Below are 21,980 nucleotides of genomic sequence, written 5' to 3' on the forward strand. Positions count from 1 at the left end.
TGGGTACCAAAACCTTATAGACTACTTCTGGACTATCTGAAAAAATAAAATCCCATTGGCTGTAATTCAATTGTTTATGTTGTTTGTTTTTCACCCTGTAAGATTTATTAATTATTTAAAGGATTGCAGTTTTTTTTAAGATGACGTGAATAATACACATCACAAATAGAAAGGATTTAGACATGTTTTGTCATGTGTACAAATGTTTCATTAACTTTTAGGACAAACAAGTAGAACGCTTAGGATTATTTTACACACATTTCTTTATAAGAGGACCCAGCATCCTCCACCTTTAAGCAGCAGCTTTGGAGATCAATAATATTCTTTGCTAAATATGTATTAATATTTATTTTGCTTTAGGTATTAGTTAAAATATTTATCTACAATTCTGTACAGTGATACCTTGTAACTCAATCTGTAATTTGTACCTTTAAACTCAACATTTTCCCTAAACTCAACTTAAGTGCGACTGCTGCTTTGTTTAGTGCTCTGCTTTAACGGTAAAACGTCATCAAAGTGCAAATATGAGACGAATCTGCATTTGTGTGGAATAACCGTCAAATCTACTCTGAAAGCTCCACATGTATCTCTGTTGAGCTGTATTGTCCTTACTGTTTCACTTTTAAACTTGTGTTACTGCTCGAGGTGCTGAGAAATTGTGAGAATCAGCTTTTCCGAGTAAGTCTAAAATGCTTATTGTTAAAAAAAAAGCTTAATGTGACTTAATGTGAAGCTTAAACGACATAGAAACACTAAACATCTCTTAATGATTACTGCTCATGAGTTCTCTTCATGATTAAGAAGCACAAGGAAACAATAAAGAAGTATAAGGGAAAGTGCAGGTTTTATTATATTTTTATATTAATTGTATTTCAGTGTTTTTATATTATATTTGTGTTATTTTCAGTGTATAAGTGTCAAAACTTACATTAGCCTAAAATATATGCAGTTCTACGGGACCATGGAACGCATTAACAGGTTTCCCATGCATCCTTATGTGAAAAAATACCTTAAAACTCAATGCCTTTTAAACTAAATGCCACTCCCAGAACCAATTGATGTTGAGTTTCAAGGTACCACTGTATTTTTTAAAATAACATGTTCATTCAGAGACGTCATCAGACTGTATTCGTGTTTATTGACTTTACAGAACCTGCAATCCGTGTCCTAAATTGCCCAGTTTCCTTTAACTATTAATAATCAATTCTCTCTTATGGCAGGTCACCAAGAGCATTAAACAGTAAAACTGTACAATATCAAAAGACGATTAGCATTTCAAAGGTCTTCAACCAGACTCATGTTTGTCAGAGGCCTCTGAAAGACAGTGTGGACCGCTGCTCCGCCAGCTGCTTTAAGTAATTTATAACATTTATCCTCTGGAGGCAAGAACAAGGTCTTTCAACCTCGTTAGTCTGGTTTTTCATCACACATTCACTGACATCTTTTAAACATGTGCTGCTTTTTTTTTTTTTTTTTTTTTCTTTATTCTCTCTTTGCACCAATGCTAAATGAATGAATCTTTTGGAATGCCTGTCAATGCGAGTCTACATCCTCTAACTTCTACATTAAAATGTCTTTCTCAAGTGTACCAAGTTATTGCTCATGTTACAAGTTCTGAAGGTCTTTCATAAAGCTTACTTTTCATATGCCTACATTTAAATATAAGCTTTGTATGCCTGGTTTCATTAAAATTGATAACTATCCTCGAGGTCATCATTTGATCATCTCGTGTTTAGAATTTCATACATTGGTCTGACTCATCTGAAGGTGAACACTGTATGTGAATTTCATTTAGGACAGTACTTTTACTTCAAGGTGAATAAGGACATTTGGTAATGCAGTGAGCTTTTATTTTCATACCTCGTGTTAGTGTGGTTGGTGAGGGCTTCTTGGGCAGACTGGAGAAGCTGCTACCATCCAGGCCTAAATCTTTGCACTCCTTCTTCTCTGGAGCTGAAGTTTTAGTCTCCATGATGATAATTATAGAGAGCCTAAGGAAAAATTTAAACAAAGTGAGGATTATACAGTGACAAATCCATGTAGCCACTGTCTATACATTTGATGTGCAAGTTCTGACCACACCTTTAGTGTTAAAATATAAGTGTTTTTTAACTGAAAGTGGGGAGAACTAGAACTTTGGGTGACTGCTGTGTTCTGCTACACTACCAGTGCTGTCCAACCACTACAATATTTACTCACCCAAGGTCAGCTGAAAATGCTTTTACAGTTAGTGTAAGCGTGCAGCTAAGTCATGGATAATGCAAAGAAATGGGTGGTGGATCATTCTCAGCACTGCAGTGACAATGACATGGTGGTGGTGTGTTAGTGTGTGTTGTGCTGGTATGAGTGGATAAGACACAGCAGCGCTGATGGAGTTTAAACACCTCACTGTCACTGCTGGACTGGAAATAGTCCACCAACCAAAAATATCCAGCCAACAGTGCCCCGTGGGCAGCCTCCTGTGACCACTGATGAAGGTCTAGAAGATGACCAACTCGATCGTCTCTGACTTTACATCTACAAGGTGGACCTACTAGGTAGGAGTGTCTAATAGAGTGGACAGTGAGTATTTAAGAACTCCAGCAGCGCTGCTGTGTCTGATCCACTCATACCAGCACAAAACACACTAACACACCACCACCATGTCAGTGTCACTGCAGTGCTGAGTTTAAACTACCACCCAAATAATACCTACTCTGTGGTGGTCCTGTGGGGGTCCTGACCATTGAAGAACAGCATGAAAGGGGGCTAACAATAATCAGTAATTGTAGAACTACAAAGTGTTTCTATATGGTAGATGGAGCTGATGGAGCACAACAACTTCTGGACAATCTTCAAATCCTGAAGACATACTACTAGGTAGACTGGCTTCACTAAGATGCGCCATTCAAATTGTTTGTAAATTAGTTTTTAAGCTCAGTCTGTGACCCTGATTAGAAAAAAACATACTGGAGTGACCAACTAACTGTAATAAATTGACCAAAAAGAAAAAGAAAAAAACATTATTTTCTTATGACCCCCCCGCCACATACCCACTTTTACATTTAAGGGTTTGGGGTCTTATTTAAATGTTGACTACAGCAAGAGACGTGGCATAGTGATTAAAAGAAGGGGCACAAAGAGCTCGGTCTCCTGGATCTCTGGCACTGGACCCAACTGCCGTGCTGAGAGCAGATGACTTGGCACTGTGCCACTTGTTTAACTTTGTGGAACCTACAAGATTATCCTTGGTGCAGTGCAAACAAGTGGCGGTTAAAGACTGAAAAGAAGTCCTTCTTTGGAACCTTTCAAGCACTGATTAAGTCTATCCACTGTGTTTACTCTTTAGCTGATCTACACGGCTCCTAAGAGTGGCTGAGAAACATATGTTTTTAGTGATTTAATTGGCCAACTACTTCTCTTACCAATATTAGTGAACTTGTATAAATAAATACAAATATTACATAGATAACAATTTAAATCAGAAGCAGCTTTGGGTTTAGGAGATTTAGGTCATGAACCTCGAATGACCAACTCTGTGTCAGTGCTCCCTAAACATTTTAAGAAAGAAAAACACAGCCCATTTTACACTTAATACCTGTGTAAATACTAGGTTCCCTTAACTGGTTAATGTATTGCTTTTTGTCATCACACATGCCAGCTACACATAATAAGCACCATTCTGTCACCTATACAAGTCCATACACCATACATTTGTAGGGGTTTTTGTTTTAAATGAAATTATTAATAAATTGTATAATACATTTCCCACAGGACCACCCCAGGACCATCCCACACCACCACAGAGCAAGTACATTTTCATTTTAAGCATTTAGCAGACGCTTTTATCCAAAGCGACTTACACAATGAGCGAAACACAATGAGCAATTGAGGGTTAAGGGCCTTGCTCAGGGACCCAACAGTGGCAACTTGGTGGTGGCGGGGCTTGAACCGGCAACCTTCTGTTTACTAGTCCAGTACCTTAACCACTGAGCTATCACTGGCCCAGTATTACATAGGTGGTGGATCATTCTCAACACTGCAGTGACAATGACATGATGGTGGTGTGTTAGTGTGTGTTGTGCTGGTATGAGTGGATCAGACACAGCAGCGCTGCTGGAGTTTTTAAATACCGGGTCCACTCACTGTCCACTCTATTAGACACTCCTACCTAGTTGGTTCACCTTGCAGATGTAAAGTCAGCGATGACCGCTCATCTATTGCTGCTGTTTGAGTTGGTCATCTTCTAGACTTTCATCAGTGGTCACAGGACTTACAGCATGGCCAGATGAAAACTGGGACAAATGTGTCAGTGGAAACCATAAGAAGATCACCTAACAATGGGCTTCTGTTAAATATGTGTAAGTACGTACTTTGTAGCTGCATGCTACACATATAGGATATTTGTTTATTTGTCCCTAAGTGGAAGGCCGCTGGTTCAAGCCCCACCACTGCCAGGTTGCTGCTGTTGGGCCCTTGAGCAAAGCCCTTAACCCTCAATTGCTCAGACTGTATACTGTCTTAGTACTGTAAGTTGCTTGGATAAAAGCGTCTGTTAAATCCCCAAAATGTAAAAGTAAAAAGGTTAGTGTTTAATGCTCTCGAATAAACTGATCTGTCCACAAAGTATTCTTGCCTTGTAGCCAGCGATTCCAAGACAACCAAAAAGCATTTAATAAAGATGAATAAATGTATGATAAATAGATGTATTACTGCTTTGCTAAATGCTTACGTGTAAGATTGTTTGACTGTTCTTGGCATCATACTGGAACCAGAATGTTAGTGGTCTACAAGGCTTGCATTTTAGATCTGCTGTTTTACCACACTACATGTAAATATGATTTTTCCTATGGTCAGCATCCAGTAAGATGAACATTGACCATATTCATCATGTCTCAGTAATGCCAACTGAAGATCTCACTGCCAAGGTAAGCCGATTAGAGGTGGTCTGTTGGGCTTGGACGACGTCTGCGTCACTTCTCCGATGCCAAGAAAGTCTATTTGCCATCTTCTATTACTTGCAACTCTTTCAGAGATTTCTTTTGGAGATGCAGCTAAGTAACTTACATTTTAAATGCTGCTTTTATAGGTGCTGAATTCCATGGTGTCACCGTGTGGCTGATGGCCAGTTATAACAAGCTGTACGTTTGTAAACGTCTCTCATGTTCAATCGCTCTCCAAACAACCTGCACCCTCACAGAGAAAGAGCTGTTCTTGTTCCATGTCATTAGCACAATCGTTGGGCAGGCTACAGACTAATCTTTGAAGACAGGGTCCACATTCCAACAAGCACCACAAACCGAAAAGGACCTCATCATGGCTTACTTTGAAACAGAAAACCAGCACATATGTCAAACAAAACTTGGAATCACAGCTTTGCATGCTTGCTTTCATGCACGCTTCAAGGTGGAACAACCAGCCTGAGACTGATCCTCTGACAAGGCTCATGAGACTTGATGGAATGGTACAGGTGTCAGGGACCGGGTAGACAGGTGGTGGTAGGGGTGAAAGAACAACAAGAGAGTACCCTTTTAATTCTGGATGGCTGCTCTGACAAGTGTAGCGTGTGAAAAGGATCACAACCCCAGGTTTATATGACCAATGGCTGCACAGAGAATTCACAGGGGCCACTGCTATGGTTATCTTTCTGCTGATTGGCCCACTGCTTTGGATAAGTAACATAGAAATATCTTCTAGCATCAGTGTACCAGTGCAAATTTTAACTTTAACAAATACTACCAGTTTGCTTCAAGGAAAGTGGTTCTACAAAGAGTGTACTAGCTACTCAAGTGTGCTCATAAGTCTAGTTTCAAGAATCCAAATGAATTCATATTTCTTTTAATTGATTACTACACTTAGTAGAACACAGTTGTGCTTTACAAGCTATCTAGTGCTCTGGATGCAAAGTAGAATTACAGTGCAGTTAAATTTAATGGACAGACAGTAACATCACTAAGTACATAAATATGGTAAATAAGTCTTACATAACATGACATTATAGTACACATATGTTGTTATTAATAATTAACTGTAAGGTTTACTAATGAAAAATTAATAAATAAAAGTAAATGCATTTGTTTAGGGTCTTTTTACTACTTCAAGGATCTTTAGGTCAAAAGACAGCTTATAGTTTTGTTAGGTTTGTTTGTTTATTAGGATTTTAACGTCATGTTTTACACTTTGGTTACATTCATGACAGGAACGGTAGTTACTCATTACACAAGATTCATCAGTTCACAAGTTTAATGTCAGACACAGTCTCGAACAATATTGAATCACCAATTCACCTCACTTGCGTGTCTTTGGACTGTGGGAGGAAACCGGAGCAGTTGTGGATTGAACCCAGGACCTCCTTGCTGTGAGGCGACAGTGCTACCCACTTAGCCACCGTGCCGCCCAGAGTTTTGTAAGGTAAACAGAAAGTCTAAAAAACATTTAAATGTGTCATTCTCCTCTATATTGTTTTATATTATTTTATAGCAATATAAATTTAGCTGAAGGAGACCTAGCAGGATATTATGTTAGACGGATGACAAGAGCATGACCTGTTTACAGTTATGTTGGATTACTCATAGATGTAAGCAAAAAGGTGGAACTGGTGGCACAGTGGTTCAGGTACTTGACTACTAACCACAAAGTTGCTGGTTTAAACCCCACCCCCACCAGGTTTTTACCAATGGTCCTCTGAGCAAGACCTTTTACCTTTAATAGCATATGAAGTATTAAGTCAAAATTGTGAGATGCCTTGCTAAATGCCTGCAAAATGCCATACATTTGATATAGGTAAAATTAATTGTTTATTGTTGCATAGACAGAAAAGTATGAACTAAGATTTGGCAGTAATAAAACATAACACAGCTTTAACCCATTTTAGTGGCTGTAATCAGTTTGAAATAATTAACATGTATCAGATTCTAGTCCCAGAACTAGATATAACAAATATTAATACAAAGAAAATGAATGTAACCTCCAAGCTGTCCAAGTTCCAACTTCCTTAAAGTAGTAAAAAGAAATGCATTTACTTTACTAGTAGGCAACATAGGCAAAATCCCTACAGTATATGTGGGTATAAGTCTTTGCATTGCCATGCTGCCACTGCTGGGCTCTTAAGAAAAGCACGTAACCCTCAAATAATATCACAATTATAAGTTACTTTGGATAAAATCGTGTACTAAATGTCATAAATGTACAAACGTTATGGAAATTTTATGTAGAAAATTGTGGGAGAAAATTAGTTGTGTTTTATTTGTCTACTTGGTGCCAGATTTAGTCACTTGGCAGACAGTTTGTCCTGTATAAATAAAATGTAAACTCTCCTTCTGTACTCAGAAAGCACTTTTGGCTGGTTGATAAGTAGTCATGTTTTGACAGCATGTCTCTAATCACAGTATAACCAATATAGCCAAATGACTTTTCTAGTGTCAGACATAATAAAAACTAGCGTTTTTTTTATTTATTGCTAGGCTAACAATGCAGGGGTAACATATTTCAGATTGGAGCAATGCTTGGACTAAAGAGTTGAGTGTTTAAAAACGTATATGATTAGCTGCAATGCTAAAAAGAGGACAATGCATTGCAGTTCTACATAACCACAAAAATTCCAGCATTCTTAGCAATAGACTAAGGATGCATTATGTGCTTCCAGTCTCATTTCACTTCATCTGCTCTCCTTCATTAGTTCTCAAAAGAATGCAAACACATTGTTCATTTTTTCTACTTCTTTGCCTCCTTTCTTTGGCACAGGAAGATGATTCACCAATTTTCTTCCAGAAAGGAAAGTCAGTGACCCTTAAAGCAGGTCAGTGAATGTACAGCTTCCTGCTATTAAGTCATCCTTACACAAAGATGATTCATTTTTAAGCTGGTAATGCTAAATCGTATAAAATGATCCACAGGTCAATTGAAATATAATTAGTTTTGCTCTTAAGTATCAGATTTTCAGTTTTTTCCCCAACACATTTGTTCAAAGCCGGTTTACATTCCACCAGAAGTGCTTTAGAGGGCTACCCAAAACAAAATTTGGAATGTGCCGCTCAGGTGGCGCAGCAGTAAAATAAAGCAATAAGCCACGAGAGGCCGTGCATTACTGTGATTTTAGCACAAGGATGACGTTTTTCCTAAAATTTCTTTCCCCGTGCTAAAATCATAACAGTAATGCACGGTCTCGAGTGGCTTATTGCTTTTATAAAACGGCGGTCAACAAAAAATATAATAAATACAACAATGTTTAATTCATAAATGTATTTATCGTGTATAAACTTACAATAAAGCATTCTTCCGCAACGCAAAATAGTTCGATTAACAGTGTTGCTAGGCAACATGAGGGCGAAAATAACATTAACTTTTTCGATTCAGTGGCGTATTAATATGGAATGATGTGAGGTGGTCCTAGGTGTGTGTTTATCGGGGATTTTACAACGGCTTCGAACGCGGCTCAGCCAATCAGATTTTAGGACCGGAACTATCCGTTTTATAACACACGCTGTTCACCAGAGCTGAGATCTCGAATACATCGTATCGAATCTCAGCTCTGCCTTGCCGGCTGAGGCTGAGTGGCTACATGAACAACGACTGGCCTGTTGTTCAGATAAGGGGCGGGACTGAAGCTGGATGGGGACTCTTTCTCAGACTAGTGCGATTACGACCTTTGCTGGCTGGTTGGTGGCGCCTGCACGGAGATGGGGAAGGAGTGCGGTAAGGGGTGTGGCTGTCCATGCACAGCGCTGTACTGTACTGCGCTCGTCAAGTGTAGGTGATAAGATGTTCGACTGCTGTGCACGTTTTGGAGGGGGCGTGGAGCAGCCTTGTCCTCCCCAATTAGGAGCAGGGACCAGCATTAGTGAGAGGATGATTGACGGGTAGAAATTGGATGCGCTAAAAGTGGGAGAAAAAAAAAGGGGTAAAATCCCCCCCCAAAAAAAAAAAAATTGGAATGTCTTCATGGCTAATTTAAGGACTAGGAAGTTCTTGAGTGTCCATCAAATGGTAAGGCAGATAGTAAACAGCAGTGATAACATGGGAGGGTTTTAAGATGTTATGTGATCTTAGCAATATAGAGCTGCCTGAGCACTGACTAGTTTAGAATGTCTCATAAAATATGCGTTTTTACTCTTTACTACAGCATGTTTACTACCCACATTCTTGTTTGAAGCAGAGCTAAGTTGCTCGTAATGTCTAGTTCACACAACACTATTTTTGCCCTGATTTTCGCTCGCCTTTGCTCGGGGCTCAAATATTGGCTCTCGATTGCTATGTATGAACTGTTTAACGACTCGATTCCAAACCCACTCCTTTACCCAGATTCATTTATTTTTCCTACCTGCTTTTCTGCTACACATCAGCACTCAAACAACTTTGATCGCTCACTTCATGTTAACGTGCTTTTTTGGACATGGTATCACTTGTCACTTCTCGCATGTGTTTTCGTGACAAAACGTAGTTTGGGAGACCAGATAGACTCGTCTGAGATTCCTCATGGTGATAGATCGTGTAGTGTGTGACCCCCTATTGCCGATCAGTCGTGTAGTGTGAAAACCACAAGAGATCAAGGTTGTGTAGTGTGAACTGTACAGCCATCTGAACAACTTGACAGTCGTGTAGTGTGAACTTGGCATAATGTTGTGTTGACCCAGGAAAGACTCCCTACTTTCAAACATTAGTTTAGGGCTGCTCTCAGATGCACTTATGGGGATGAATATTTCAGCCTGAATTTAAATCAGTTCACCCAAATGCTTATGTAACAACTTAAAGACTTTAAAAATTAATTAAGCATAAACTGTGAGCAACTGGACTATGTATTTCAGAACCTGGCTGCAACCATACATTTACTAGAACACAACATTTGCTAAGTGTATAGTTCTTTTAATCAAATAACATGGTCGTTATAAAACAAAAAGGTCAAAAGGAAAAGATGGAAAGTAAAAAGACTTCCAGTTCCACAACTGAAAATCATTTTCCAGACTTGAAATGAAAAGCAAAACTTAATGCAGACAAAACATAGCCATGCATTTTTTAGATCCGGCTTGTGGCTGTGGCTGGTCAACCAATGTTGTCTTTCTCCTGGCAGTCAGACTACACACTAAGACTATAATTTAATCCACTTTTAACAACCCAGCATTTTTCCTGTAGTATATATGGCCGTACTTAAATGATGTCAGAATAATGGTTTTAGGAAACTGTATTTTATAGCATTTCAGAACACACACCCTGTTTTTGCCCTTGAGGGGTTACTAAATTTACTGCAAAAAACTATGAGTTTAACTAGACAAACCAACTTTTTTCAATAGCATAGAGACAAAGGTAGGTATAATCTCAATTGAATCCAGATGTGCTAAACTCTAGCAGCACATTTAGTGTATAAATCTTGCCTACACTGCAACCTTTGATGAGCTGGCATTTGGATTGAGTCAGTAACATCACTGACGTCCAGAAAAATGTTTTAAAAAGACCAATGTTGAAAGGATGAGCTTGCCCTTCCCCCTTCGAGCCCCCAGTAAATGCAATATCCTGTGGTTGATCTCTTTGTGCCCCTCCAATCTAAACCAGATGTTGGCTTCACAAACTACATATGAACATGCGAAGGAATTCTTCTTGCATGTCAAATGCTTTGCACTCACTGCCTAAGAATCCTATGTGTATATATTTAAAGTGATAATTAAATCATTATGACACTTGTGTTAACACTACAAACAGGTTTTGGAATAATAGCTCAGCTTACCGAGCTCATACTTTCATTTTTTCATACTACTCAATATCCCTCCCGTAGCCTTCGCTCTTCTGAGGCTAACCTACTGTCCATACCCTCTAGGACCAAGCACCGGACCTGGGGTGACAGGGCCTTTTCCATAGCTGCTCCATCTTTATGGAATGCTCTCCCCAAACACCTACGAGATTGTCCTGACCTGTCCAAATTCAAGTCACTTCTCAAAACTCATCTATTCAATATGGCATTTAACTTGTAACAACACGAAATAAATGCTTTTATTTTTGCTATTCTTTTTAATAGTTTTTATACTTAGATCACGACAGAAATGTGAAGTCCTAGATCCTAAAACTTGTAAAGTTTTCAGTTTCCTGATTGCATGTGAATCTGTCCTGTTTCTGTCTAATTTTAAGAAATTGTTCTATATTTGTTGTTCTCTCTCATAATTTAGCTAATTTTTAATGAACTGTCTTATGCTGCTCTCTTTGTTTTTATCTTAATTATTCTTGATGTTGATGTACTATTTTGATTTTGTACTATGATTTGTATGGTGTATGTACGTATTTGTTTTGATTATTTGTCTTATGTAAAGCGTCTTTGAGTATCTTGAAAAGCGCTATATAAATAAAATGTATTATTATTATTATTATTATACTCTGGGACTCGGGTCACACTGAGGTCACAGCTGTTGATTTTCAAATAATAAGGTTCATAAAAGAATGTGTTTCCTCTCGACACCATTTGGTTGGATCGCTATAAACCAAGCAGTGTTGTTGGCACTCTAATGTCACAGCCTCAGCTGTTATTTCTCTTTCCCGGAAACACTAGTAAGACCTACGTTTGCTGTGTAATTAAGTGCAATTACCTCCACACAAATATTCTAATTGTCTTTGGATTTTGGAAATTATCTGATTACTTAAGTTGTCCCATAAACAAATATGTTGATATCTTACATTAGAGTATGGGAATTAAAGGATTTAATTAGGAAAACCTGATTAAGATACCTGGACTTTGAATTGGTAATCAGGTAAATTACATATAACCAATTACTACTTGTAAAGTTGCTACTGAAAAAAATTATATATATACTTATACACTGTTGTGTTTTCTTCAGAATATGATTATAAAATTGGATGCTTTGAATTTACTTGATTTACATTTTTACACATTTCAATCCAGTAAATGTAACCTTTAGTGAACCAAATAAAAAAGGGGATTACTTTGCTCATAGTAAAAATAAAATACAGCAGTACCTTGTTACTCAACGTCCCCTAAACTCAAAATCTCTGAAACTCAACACCCTTCGTCAAGAAATTTGTACCCTTAAACTCAACATTTCCCTTAAACTCAACATTTCCCTTAAACTCAACGTGTGTGACCTGCTGCTTTGTTCAGCGCTCGGCTTGAGCGGTGCTGTAAAACGTCATCAAAGTGCGAATATGAGACAAATCTGCATTTGTGTGGAATAACCATCAAATCCAGTCTGAAAGCTCCACATGTATCTGTGCTTAGCTGGATTTTTCTCCTGTTTACTTTTAAACTTGTGTTATAGCTCTGTTATAGAAATTGTGAGAATCAGCTTTTCCAAGAGAGTCTAAAAGGCTTACTGTTAAAAAAAGCTTAATGTGGTTTAATGTATCAAAAGAACGACACAGGAACATTAAACCTCTCTTAATTATTACTGCTCATTAGTTCTCTCCAATAAATAATATATTGTTTATTGATTTTTAACAGTTTTTTAATTGTATTTCAGTGTTTTTATATTATATTTGTGTTAGTTTTAGTGTATAAGTGTTAAAAACAACCTCATTATTTTACATTAGCCTAAAATATATGCAGTTCCACGGGACCATGGAACGCATTAACAGGTTTTCCATACATCCTTATGGGGAAAAATACCTTAAAACTCAACGTCTGTTAAGCTTAACGGCACTTCCAGAACCAGCTGACGTTAAGTTTCAAGGTACCACTGTATTTATTTTGTTTTGACTTGAAAGGTAACGTCCAGTAAGTAAGTTGTTAAAGAAATTAAACCCATTGGTATGTATTTTTAATTTACTACATCAGTAAAATGTGTAAGATTTGGTGTCTTTAATAGCTTAAGTCATTTCCATTACAAGACAACAATAAGGTATTGTGTTCTAAGTAAAAGGCCCTAAAACAGATTTGGCTAGAATAAAATCCATACACATTTATGCAAGTTATTGCTGGTCTGGTACTAGTTTAGCTGGGTAACCATGGATATACTGGTAAAACTAATGTTGCTGGTAAATTACATGATACTGACACACAGTATGCTGATTTTGTGTCCAACCCTATATACAGTACATCTAGGCTGTTTTTGCCTTTTTCTGCTATTGACACAGTTTTGCATGGTATTTATTATCAAATGAATTTTACATCCCAGCTAAACTGCAATGGCCAGCAAGAGCGGATTTAAGCTGTCTTGCACAAGATTTCTTAACACTGTTAAAGTGGGTGTGTATATTTTACTACTCAGTGTGAGACATCCATTTGTCTTTTTAGTCTGAGTCGTGAATCAGCTGTGTGTCAGCTGTGAACTGGAAACTGGGGCCGAGCCGTCTGATGTTGAATGTGTGTGGGGTCAGAAATATACCAGTCGCTTGACACCGCAGCTCCAGTACGACCTCTGATAGAATCACCTTCAAGCCAACTGCTCTAAGAAAGTGTCCAGTTCAGCACCCTACTGCGATGAATGTGTAATAACTGCCAGCTCTGTTTGACACCAGTGCTGACCCTTTTACCTCTGGCAGAAATACTCTTCTATCACCCACTGTAAATAATCACATAATCTGAAACTTTAGGTGTTGTCAGATGATGTCAGTATTGCAGATGATCTTGATAATGCTGGGTATAATGAGTGAATTCTTATGACTGAAGACTCAGCGTAATGGCGTTCAGCAAGAGGCCATTAGTGGGAGTGGATATGAATGTCAGAAAGTGGGACGGGCTGATTGCTAAAGACTTCCACATGGCTCCTTCTAGATTAACACAATCCCACTCGTCTTCAACCCGGCTAGAAAGGAATCTGATGCCTGGCAGGGATTCAGAATTCCCCTTAGATGGTCCTGCTCATCCTATGGAACATATTGGGGGGATCTGTCCACCCACCCCATTCCTGGCAAGTCAGGTTTGAGCTATAGCGGCCTCTAAACCTTAAATAATCCTGTCTTGGGAATGAAACCAGATGACTCCCCAGATGAAGGCTTTACCAATCTGGCTAAGGATTTTGAGCAGATCAGAATTTGGTTCTGTATCATATTTGCACTTGGAACACCGCTATTGTCTAAGTGTGTGCTGGTAAGAAACAGCAAGGCTGCTTGCAATCCCACAACTATTATAATGTCACTACCATACACCAAAGCCAGTCCTGTAAAGTATTCTGATTCCTAATGTTCTTAACACATTCTATCTTACAGATTCACACATTGTTATGTGTGTTTTTTTAAAAGGTCAGTGTTCCTCCAGCCATATCATCATTCTCCTTGTCAATGAGTCAGACAATAAACTGGACCAAGATAACTGCACTAGCTCATTTCAACATTCATTTACCGTGATTAACTAAAACATGTCCTCATAGTGTAAAATAAACTATAATGAAGAATTAGCAGCTGTGACCTATCATTTGGATAAAAAAATAGTGATTACTCTCGGTCGGGTAATTAAATAAATTTGAGTCCATCCTCCGCAATCTCCGGGCTCTCTTCTCTGAATCAGAGGTGGATGTGTGGTTTGGGAAATGCTTGCATTGCTCTGTAGACAGAATAACTGTCTAGACGTGCCAAACCATATAAAACTTTGTATAAACAGTGTGATTTCATCTACTAACGTTTTCATTTTTAGGGTGGGTGACCAGAATACAAAATGAAGTATAATCAGGTTAAAGTGACTTAGCAAATCCTAGAATAAATGTTTGCTGTAGATCTCATTTTTATTAAAACCCAGAAAATGTAGATGCTTTACCTTTCTTTTCCTCAACAAATATTTATTATTATTAATACACACCTTTATCAAACTCCTCCTACTTTTATGACAACAGACAAGAGTACAGTGTGGATAGCTCATATTGTGTCCATTATATTGTACTGTGGAGTACTGTGCAATGGAAAAGGGGCTTAGGACATGTAGGGGTTAGGGCATTTAAAGCTTTTAACGTCATGTTTTACATACTTTTGTTACATACAAGGCAGGATAGATAGTTAAATAGTTATAGGACAATTCAAGTTACATGTCTTTGGACTGTGGGAGGAAACCGGAGATTCCGGAGGAAAACCCACACAGACACAGGGAGAACATGCAAGCCCCATACAGAAAGGACCCAGACCGCTCCCCCTGAGGAATCAAACCCAGAACCTTCTTGCTGTGAGCTTGCCACCTAGGCGCCCCCATTTAAAGCTTTTAACACAATATGCAGGACTATTTAGTCAATGCAAACCTTACAGACAGCCAGCATAAACTACATTTGACCTGACTCTTTTCCTGTAAAGTTGAATGTGAAAGCCCAGAAAGCAGCTGCACACTAAACTAGATAAAGATTATTTAAAAAATGGCAACATTGACAACATAAAGCTTCAGATGTTTGTTAGTAGACAGCGGGATATTCCGCGAGCACATCAACACCGAGATTCTGAACTTCTCGGTTTGAAACTTGCCGTTGCGACCGGTTGGCTGGGCACCATCTAGCGTGCACAATTGGCTGTGCCTGCAGCAGACACAGTTCTGATAGGGCGGGATGATCGTACTATGTGGGTAGGGTCTTCAAACGCTGTGTAAAGACCCTGATTGTCTGTGCGGAGTGCATAGGTAAAAAAGGGTTCCACAAAGGGCTGCGTGCGGGTCGGAAGAGGCGTGAGCAGCAATATACCCACCTCGACTGCAATCAGAGATCCCCCAGCAGCGGAAAGCAAATTGACTACACTAAATTGGGAGAAAATGCACAAATACAATCGGAAAAACTTCTACATATGGCTAATTGCAGATTTTTAAAACAGATTTTCACACATTCATGGTTTAATCTGCTTCCTTCATGACAGATCCTGGACAAACAATGTCAGTACTGAACAATGTGCTAGTAGCTTTACATGAGTGGGGAAAAGCCTCAAGGATCCACACTCAAAACCGGATGTACTGTGGGCTTAATTAACCCCAGCTACTCAAGTAAGAATGAATCAGATGTCTAAAAGGGTCTCTTACACCAGTTACTAAAATGAGGGGATTGTCCTAAACTTTAATAGGCAGAACTGAAGAGCTGTAACTCAAAGAGTACTCTTTGAGTGTGAATGAATGTAAGCAGTTAGCACCCTTCACCCTTGTTTCCTGTCGCACAGGCTGTTTCTTCAGCTGAAAACACCGTTAACAACACTGCAGGTTTGTATGAAACATTTTGTACCTATCTTGGTCAAGGTACAAAAAGAGCCTAATTTGAGATTAGCTCATGGACTACCAATTCCAGTGTATCACAATATTGTACTACAATAAGCTTCCAAAGGATACATTTTACTTTAAAAATGTTAATTTCAATTAACATAATGAGCTTTATAATACGTCAAGGCCTTAACATGTAAATATGTGTTAACCAATTGAATTACATGTTAAAACAATCTTTATACACCGATCAGCCATAACATTAAAACCACCTCCTTGTTTCTACACTCAATGTCCATTTTATCAGCTCCACTCAGTTCTACAATTACTGACTGTCAGTTACTGACTTTCTCTGCATGCTTTGTCAGCCCCCTTTTATGCTGTTCTTCAATGGTCAGGACCCCCACAGGACCACTACAGAGCAGGTATAATTTGGGGGGTGGATCATTCTCAGCACTGCAGTGACATTGACATGGTGGTGGTGTGTTAGTGTGTGTTGTGCTGGTATGCGTGGGTCAGACACAGCAGCACTGCTGGAGTTTTTAAATACCGTGTCCACTCACTGTCCACTCTATAAGACACTCCTACCTAGTTGGTCCACCTTGTAGATGTAAAGTCAGAGACGATCGCTCATCTATTGCTGCTGTTTGAGTTGGTCATCTTCTAGACCTTCATCAGTGGTCACAGGACGCTGACTACGGGGCGCTGTTGGCTGGATATATTTGGTTGGTGGACTATTCTCAGTCCAGCAGTGACAGTGAGGTGTTAAAAAACTCCATCAGCATTGCTGTGTCTGATCCACTCATACCAGCACAACACACACTAACACACCACCACCATGTCAGTGTCACTGCAGTGCTGAGAATCATCCACCACCCAAATAATACCTACTGCTGGTGGTCCTGTGGGGGTCCTGACCACTGAAAAACACGGTGACTACAGTCAGTATACAAAGTGCTTCTATATGGTAAGTGGAGCTGATAAATAGGACAGTGATTGTAGAAACAAGGAGGTGGTTTTTAAGGCATTTAGCGGATGCTTATATCTAAATAAACTTACAATTGTGACTGAATACAACCTAGCAACTAAGGGTTGACCAACACTGCTTTTAACAATCACTTGTAAAAACACCAATACCACAAGTTACCTCTAAACAGCCCATGAATTCAATAATTTCCTTCGGGATAAATAAAGTATCTATCTATCTATCTATCTATCTATCTATCTATCTATCTATCTATCTATCTATCTATCTATCTATCTATCTATCTATCTATCTATCTATCTATCTATCTATCTATCTATCTATCTATCTATCTATCTATCTATCTATCTATCTATCTATCTATCTATCTATCTATCTATCTATCTATCTATCTCATGAATGCAAAGTGTGCCAAAGTCCAACACTCGTGATCTGAAGACATTGGATTAGCATTATTGCATTTACTTGTGATTGCACAGACCCAGAGTTTTCACACTTTTGCATCAGATTAACTGTAGGCATTTTTTTTACCAAGCTGTTACTTGAGTTCCTCTACCATTGCCTAGCATTTGGGTTTTGTCCTACGGTACCCTTTTTAAACCTTCATTGAAGTTTGCACACCAGAGGGAAAAGCTAGAGGGTAGTGATGCACAGAAAAGGCCTTGGAGATGAAAGTGATCACTGACGTCTTGTGTCTCTGAGGCTCATGACTGGAGCCCAAGGCGAGCTGAATAATCTGAATAGCCCATCACTTCTTTACAGCTTTTCACTGGTTCTGCCTCTGACTGTTGAAACTCCTCATTCCACACAATAGCAAATTCACTAAGACCTTTCTTCTTATGCTAATGGACTCAACTGGGGCATCACATTAAATTTAACACATACACAACACAGACACAAAAACACACATTACTCAGTGATGTTGCTACCTAAATTTAGTATACAAATCCAATTTATGGAAAAATTGGAACATTTCATGAAATGTAACAAAAACAACAATCTGTGATTTGACTCAAACCTTTATTTAATGAACAAAAGTACAAATAAATTACTGATTTGATAGAATTTTGTAAAAATCAATTTAAAAATAAACAATTCCTTTTTAAATGTAACGCCTACAGCAAATTTAAAAATGTTGGGACAAGTGCAAAATAAAAGTAAAAAGTTTATAAACATTGATTTTTAAACCTCCCACAATAGACAGGTGAATTAGTAACAGGTAACAATGTTATGATAGGGTATAATAAAGAATCCACCAAAAGCTCAGATTTGCCAAACTTTTTTTTCCTGAATCATCATCTACTATGCATAATATTGTGAAAAGATTCAGTAAATCTATATAAGTCTCAGTCCATGTAGGGTACAGCCAAACACCAGATGGCATTGCATAAGAAACCATGCTGCTGTGATAAAAATAGCCACATGTGCTTAAATATACATCTGAAAACCGTTGTCACTGCCACTGCATCAAAAAATGCAGCCTGAAACTGTATTTTGCATCAAGAGAAAAGCATAAATCAGTTCTATGCAAGAATGCCAGTTTTCTGAGTCCAAGCTCATCACAGGAAAACAGACAAAAACAGACAAAAACAGACAAAAACAGACAAAAAAGGACCATACAGACTGTTATCAGCAAAAGGTGCAAAAGTCAACATCTGTCATGATATTGAAGTGCATCAGTAACCATGCATGGGTGTGCTGCATACATATGGAGGTCGCATTATCAGAGAGGCATATATTGGGATTTTAGAGAAACATATGCTGCTATCAAGGTGGCATCTTTGCCCAAGAGGTCTATATTTATTTCAGCAACAGAATGTGCTGGACTAGCCTGCCGGCAGTCCAGTTCTGTGTTTTATTATAATTGTGTGGCACATCTCGATGAGGAGAATCTGACAATTTGTGAAAGTCTAACTATTGAGCAGCTTAAGTCAAAGTAAAAACTGCAACTTTTACAAACATTAAGTTTGTACTGTACATACTATCAATCAAAGTAAACATAATCTGAGTACATTATTAAGTGGCTTTATCAATAATCTGCACATTAACCTAAGGCAAGCCGTAGACTAGTGGTTAAGGTACTGGACTGGTAATCAGAAGGTTGCTGGCTCAAGCCCCACCACTGCTAGGTTGCTGTTGTTGGGCCCTTCAGCAAGGCCCTTAACCCTTAATTGCTCAGACTGTATACTGTAATGTAAGTCACTCTGGATAAAGGTGTCTGCTAAATGCCTAAAATGTAAAAATGTAATGTAAGATGAAAGAGCTACTGTGATATGCCTTAAAACAATCTTAAACACTTATTATTTCAAGCATCAGGAAACAATCGAAAGCACAACAAGAATTATGTGTAAAAACTAAAAACTTAGACTAGATTTCAGAAGAAGAACGGTATGTTAAAAAGTTAATAAATGCATTTGTTATATTATTTATTTTATAATGAAAAAATTATCTTCACAAGATTATAGGTCACAGACTGATGTTAACCAATCCAGGTCCTCTGAATGGTTTATTTTGACTTTGGGTAATTCATGTGTCTCCTTTACAACTGGGTCATTCTGTCATTGTGGTGGCAAAATTACAGTAACAAATTTTTATGTCTATAATCTCTAATTTTATAAACATAAAACAAGCAAGTCCTCTGACAAAATCAGTCAAATATGTGATTTTGTAAAATAATGCCAGTGGGACCAACTAGGTAGGAGTGTCTAATAGAGTGGACAGTGAGTGGACATGGTATTTAAAAACTCCAGCAGTGCTGCGGTGTCTGATCCACTAATACCAGCACAACACACACTAACACACCACCACCATGTCAGTGTCACTGCAGTGCTGAGAACAGGGTGAAAGAAGTCTAAAAAAGCATGCAAAGAATCTATCTATCTATCTATCTATCTATCTATCTATCTATCTATCTACCTACCTACCTACCTACCTACCTACCTACCTACCTAACAATATTGAAAAACGAGATCACTTCTTCCAGTTGACTGATTTTTAATCAAAGTGTTCAGTTACAATAGTTTGTGTATTAGCTGTGTGTTCCTTACAATTTAGAGGAAAATTGAAACATGTATTGTGTTAACAAACCTTTTTGCATCTGCACATTAATCCTCTGTTCATAAATGAGACTGCATCTTGTCTGTAAATGTTACAGTGGTTGCTCAGCAGTTAAATGGCAACTTATAGTTTCTAAGTATTCAATTTAGAAAAACAGGGCAGCACATTGGTGCTACAGGTCATGTGGGCAACCTGTATTCAAACTCAACTCTGTAAAATTTAGAATGCTTTCCTCACACCAGTGATGGTTTTTATTTGGTACAAATATGTGATTTTGTAAAATAATGCCTGCTGACACAACATGAAAAATACCACAAAATAAAAGGAAAAATTAGATTTATCTGTTGGTAAGTTAAAAAAAAAACAAGTAAAGAATAAAGAATCCATACCAAGACACACAACTGTCAACGTTTTTGGTTTAAACAAAACCCAAAACAAAATAGTTATGTAATTATTGTTATTTTTAAAATAAGCTGTCTGTGTAGGATGGAATATGTGTAGGACAATATGGTATGAGAACAATCAACACATTTCAGTGAGAGGGGAAAAGACGTGACATAAAACATGAATAAAGAATTAGCATTAGTAAGTAAGTGGTAAGTCCAACACTATGCAATTGTCACTGATTCAAAGAAAACAACAGCATCTTAGATGGACATTGTGCAAATGCTATAGTTAAATAGTAAATCAAAAGTAACTTATTTTACATTGTCTTTTACATATGATGCTTCCAGTAAACCTGAGTAAAGTTAATCAACAAAAACAACCCACAGAGTGAATTGAAAACTCTTGGTGTGTGATGTTAAAAGCAGCGGTGTGAAATGAGTTGTTTAAACAAAACCTAAAACAAAATAGTTCTGTATGTATTGTTATTTTTAAAATAAGCTGTCTGTGTAGGATGGAATATGTGTAGGACAATATGGTATGAGAACAATCAACACATTTCAGTGAGAGGGGAAAAGTGACATAAAACATGAATAAAGAATTAGTATTAGTAAATCCAACACTATGGAATTGTCACTGATTCAAAGAAAACAACAGCATCTTAGATGGACAATGTACAAATGCTATAGTTAAATAGTTAATAAAAAGAACTTATTCTAAATTGTCTTTTTTACATATGATGCTTCCAGTAAACCCGAGTAAAGTTAATCAACAAAAACAACCCACAGAGTGAACTGAAAACTCTTGGTGTGTGTTGTTAAAGGCAGCGGTGTGATACGAGTTGTATCTTTACCTCGCTGATGTTCTCCAGTACTCTCTTCATACACAAACTTTACTTCGCTCAGCTTAACTCAGAATTGAAAGCCTTTCTCTTGCTTGCACAGAAAATCCAGACATCATTATAAATCGCTATCACTCAAGGATTGCGCGGAACAATGCGCATTAACGGATCGATCTTCATCTCGTTTTGGTTGCGGTAAAGCTGTCCAGTATTATTAAACTTTTGCAGTCCATCACGCAAACCTGGCAGAACGGAACAGTTTCTCTACAGCACAGATGCTCTCTTTGCGCCTAGGCTTGTTTATTTTGCGCAGTTTTTTGAAGTGCGGTTAAAAGTTTGCTCCTACAGCCTGAACCGCACCGCAGTGCTGTGTAGCAGGAGAGATGGGGTTGTTTCTAGTCCTGCCCTCCCAGTATCAACCCCCATCTCACTATCACTCCCTCCACCGCCTTCAGCTCGGTTACTTACTGCTGCACATGAGCCGCCTGCTTTTCTTTTACTGTGTTCTTCACACGAACCAGCACAGCACACTACAACATAGTAACGATTAAACGATTAAAAGATAATGCAGTAGTGCTAAAGAACATACACTGTCCATTTTATCAGCTCCACTTACCATATAGAAAAACTTTCTAGTTCTACAATTA

The sequence above is a fragment of the Trichomycterus rosablanca genome, chromosome 12 (genome assembly GCF_030014385.1).
Source record: "Trichomycterus rosablanca isolate fTriRos1 chromosome 12, fTriRos1.hap1, whole genome shotgun sequence".
NCBI lineage: Eukaryota > Metazoa > Chordata > Actinopteri > Siluriformes > Trichomycteridae > Trichomycterus > Trichomycterus rosablanca.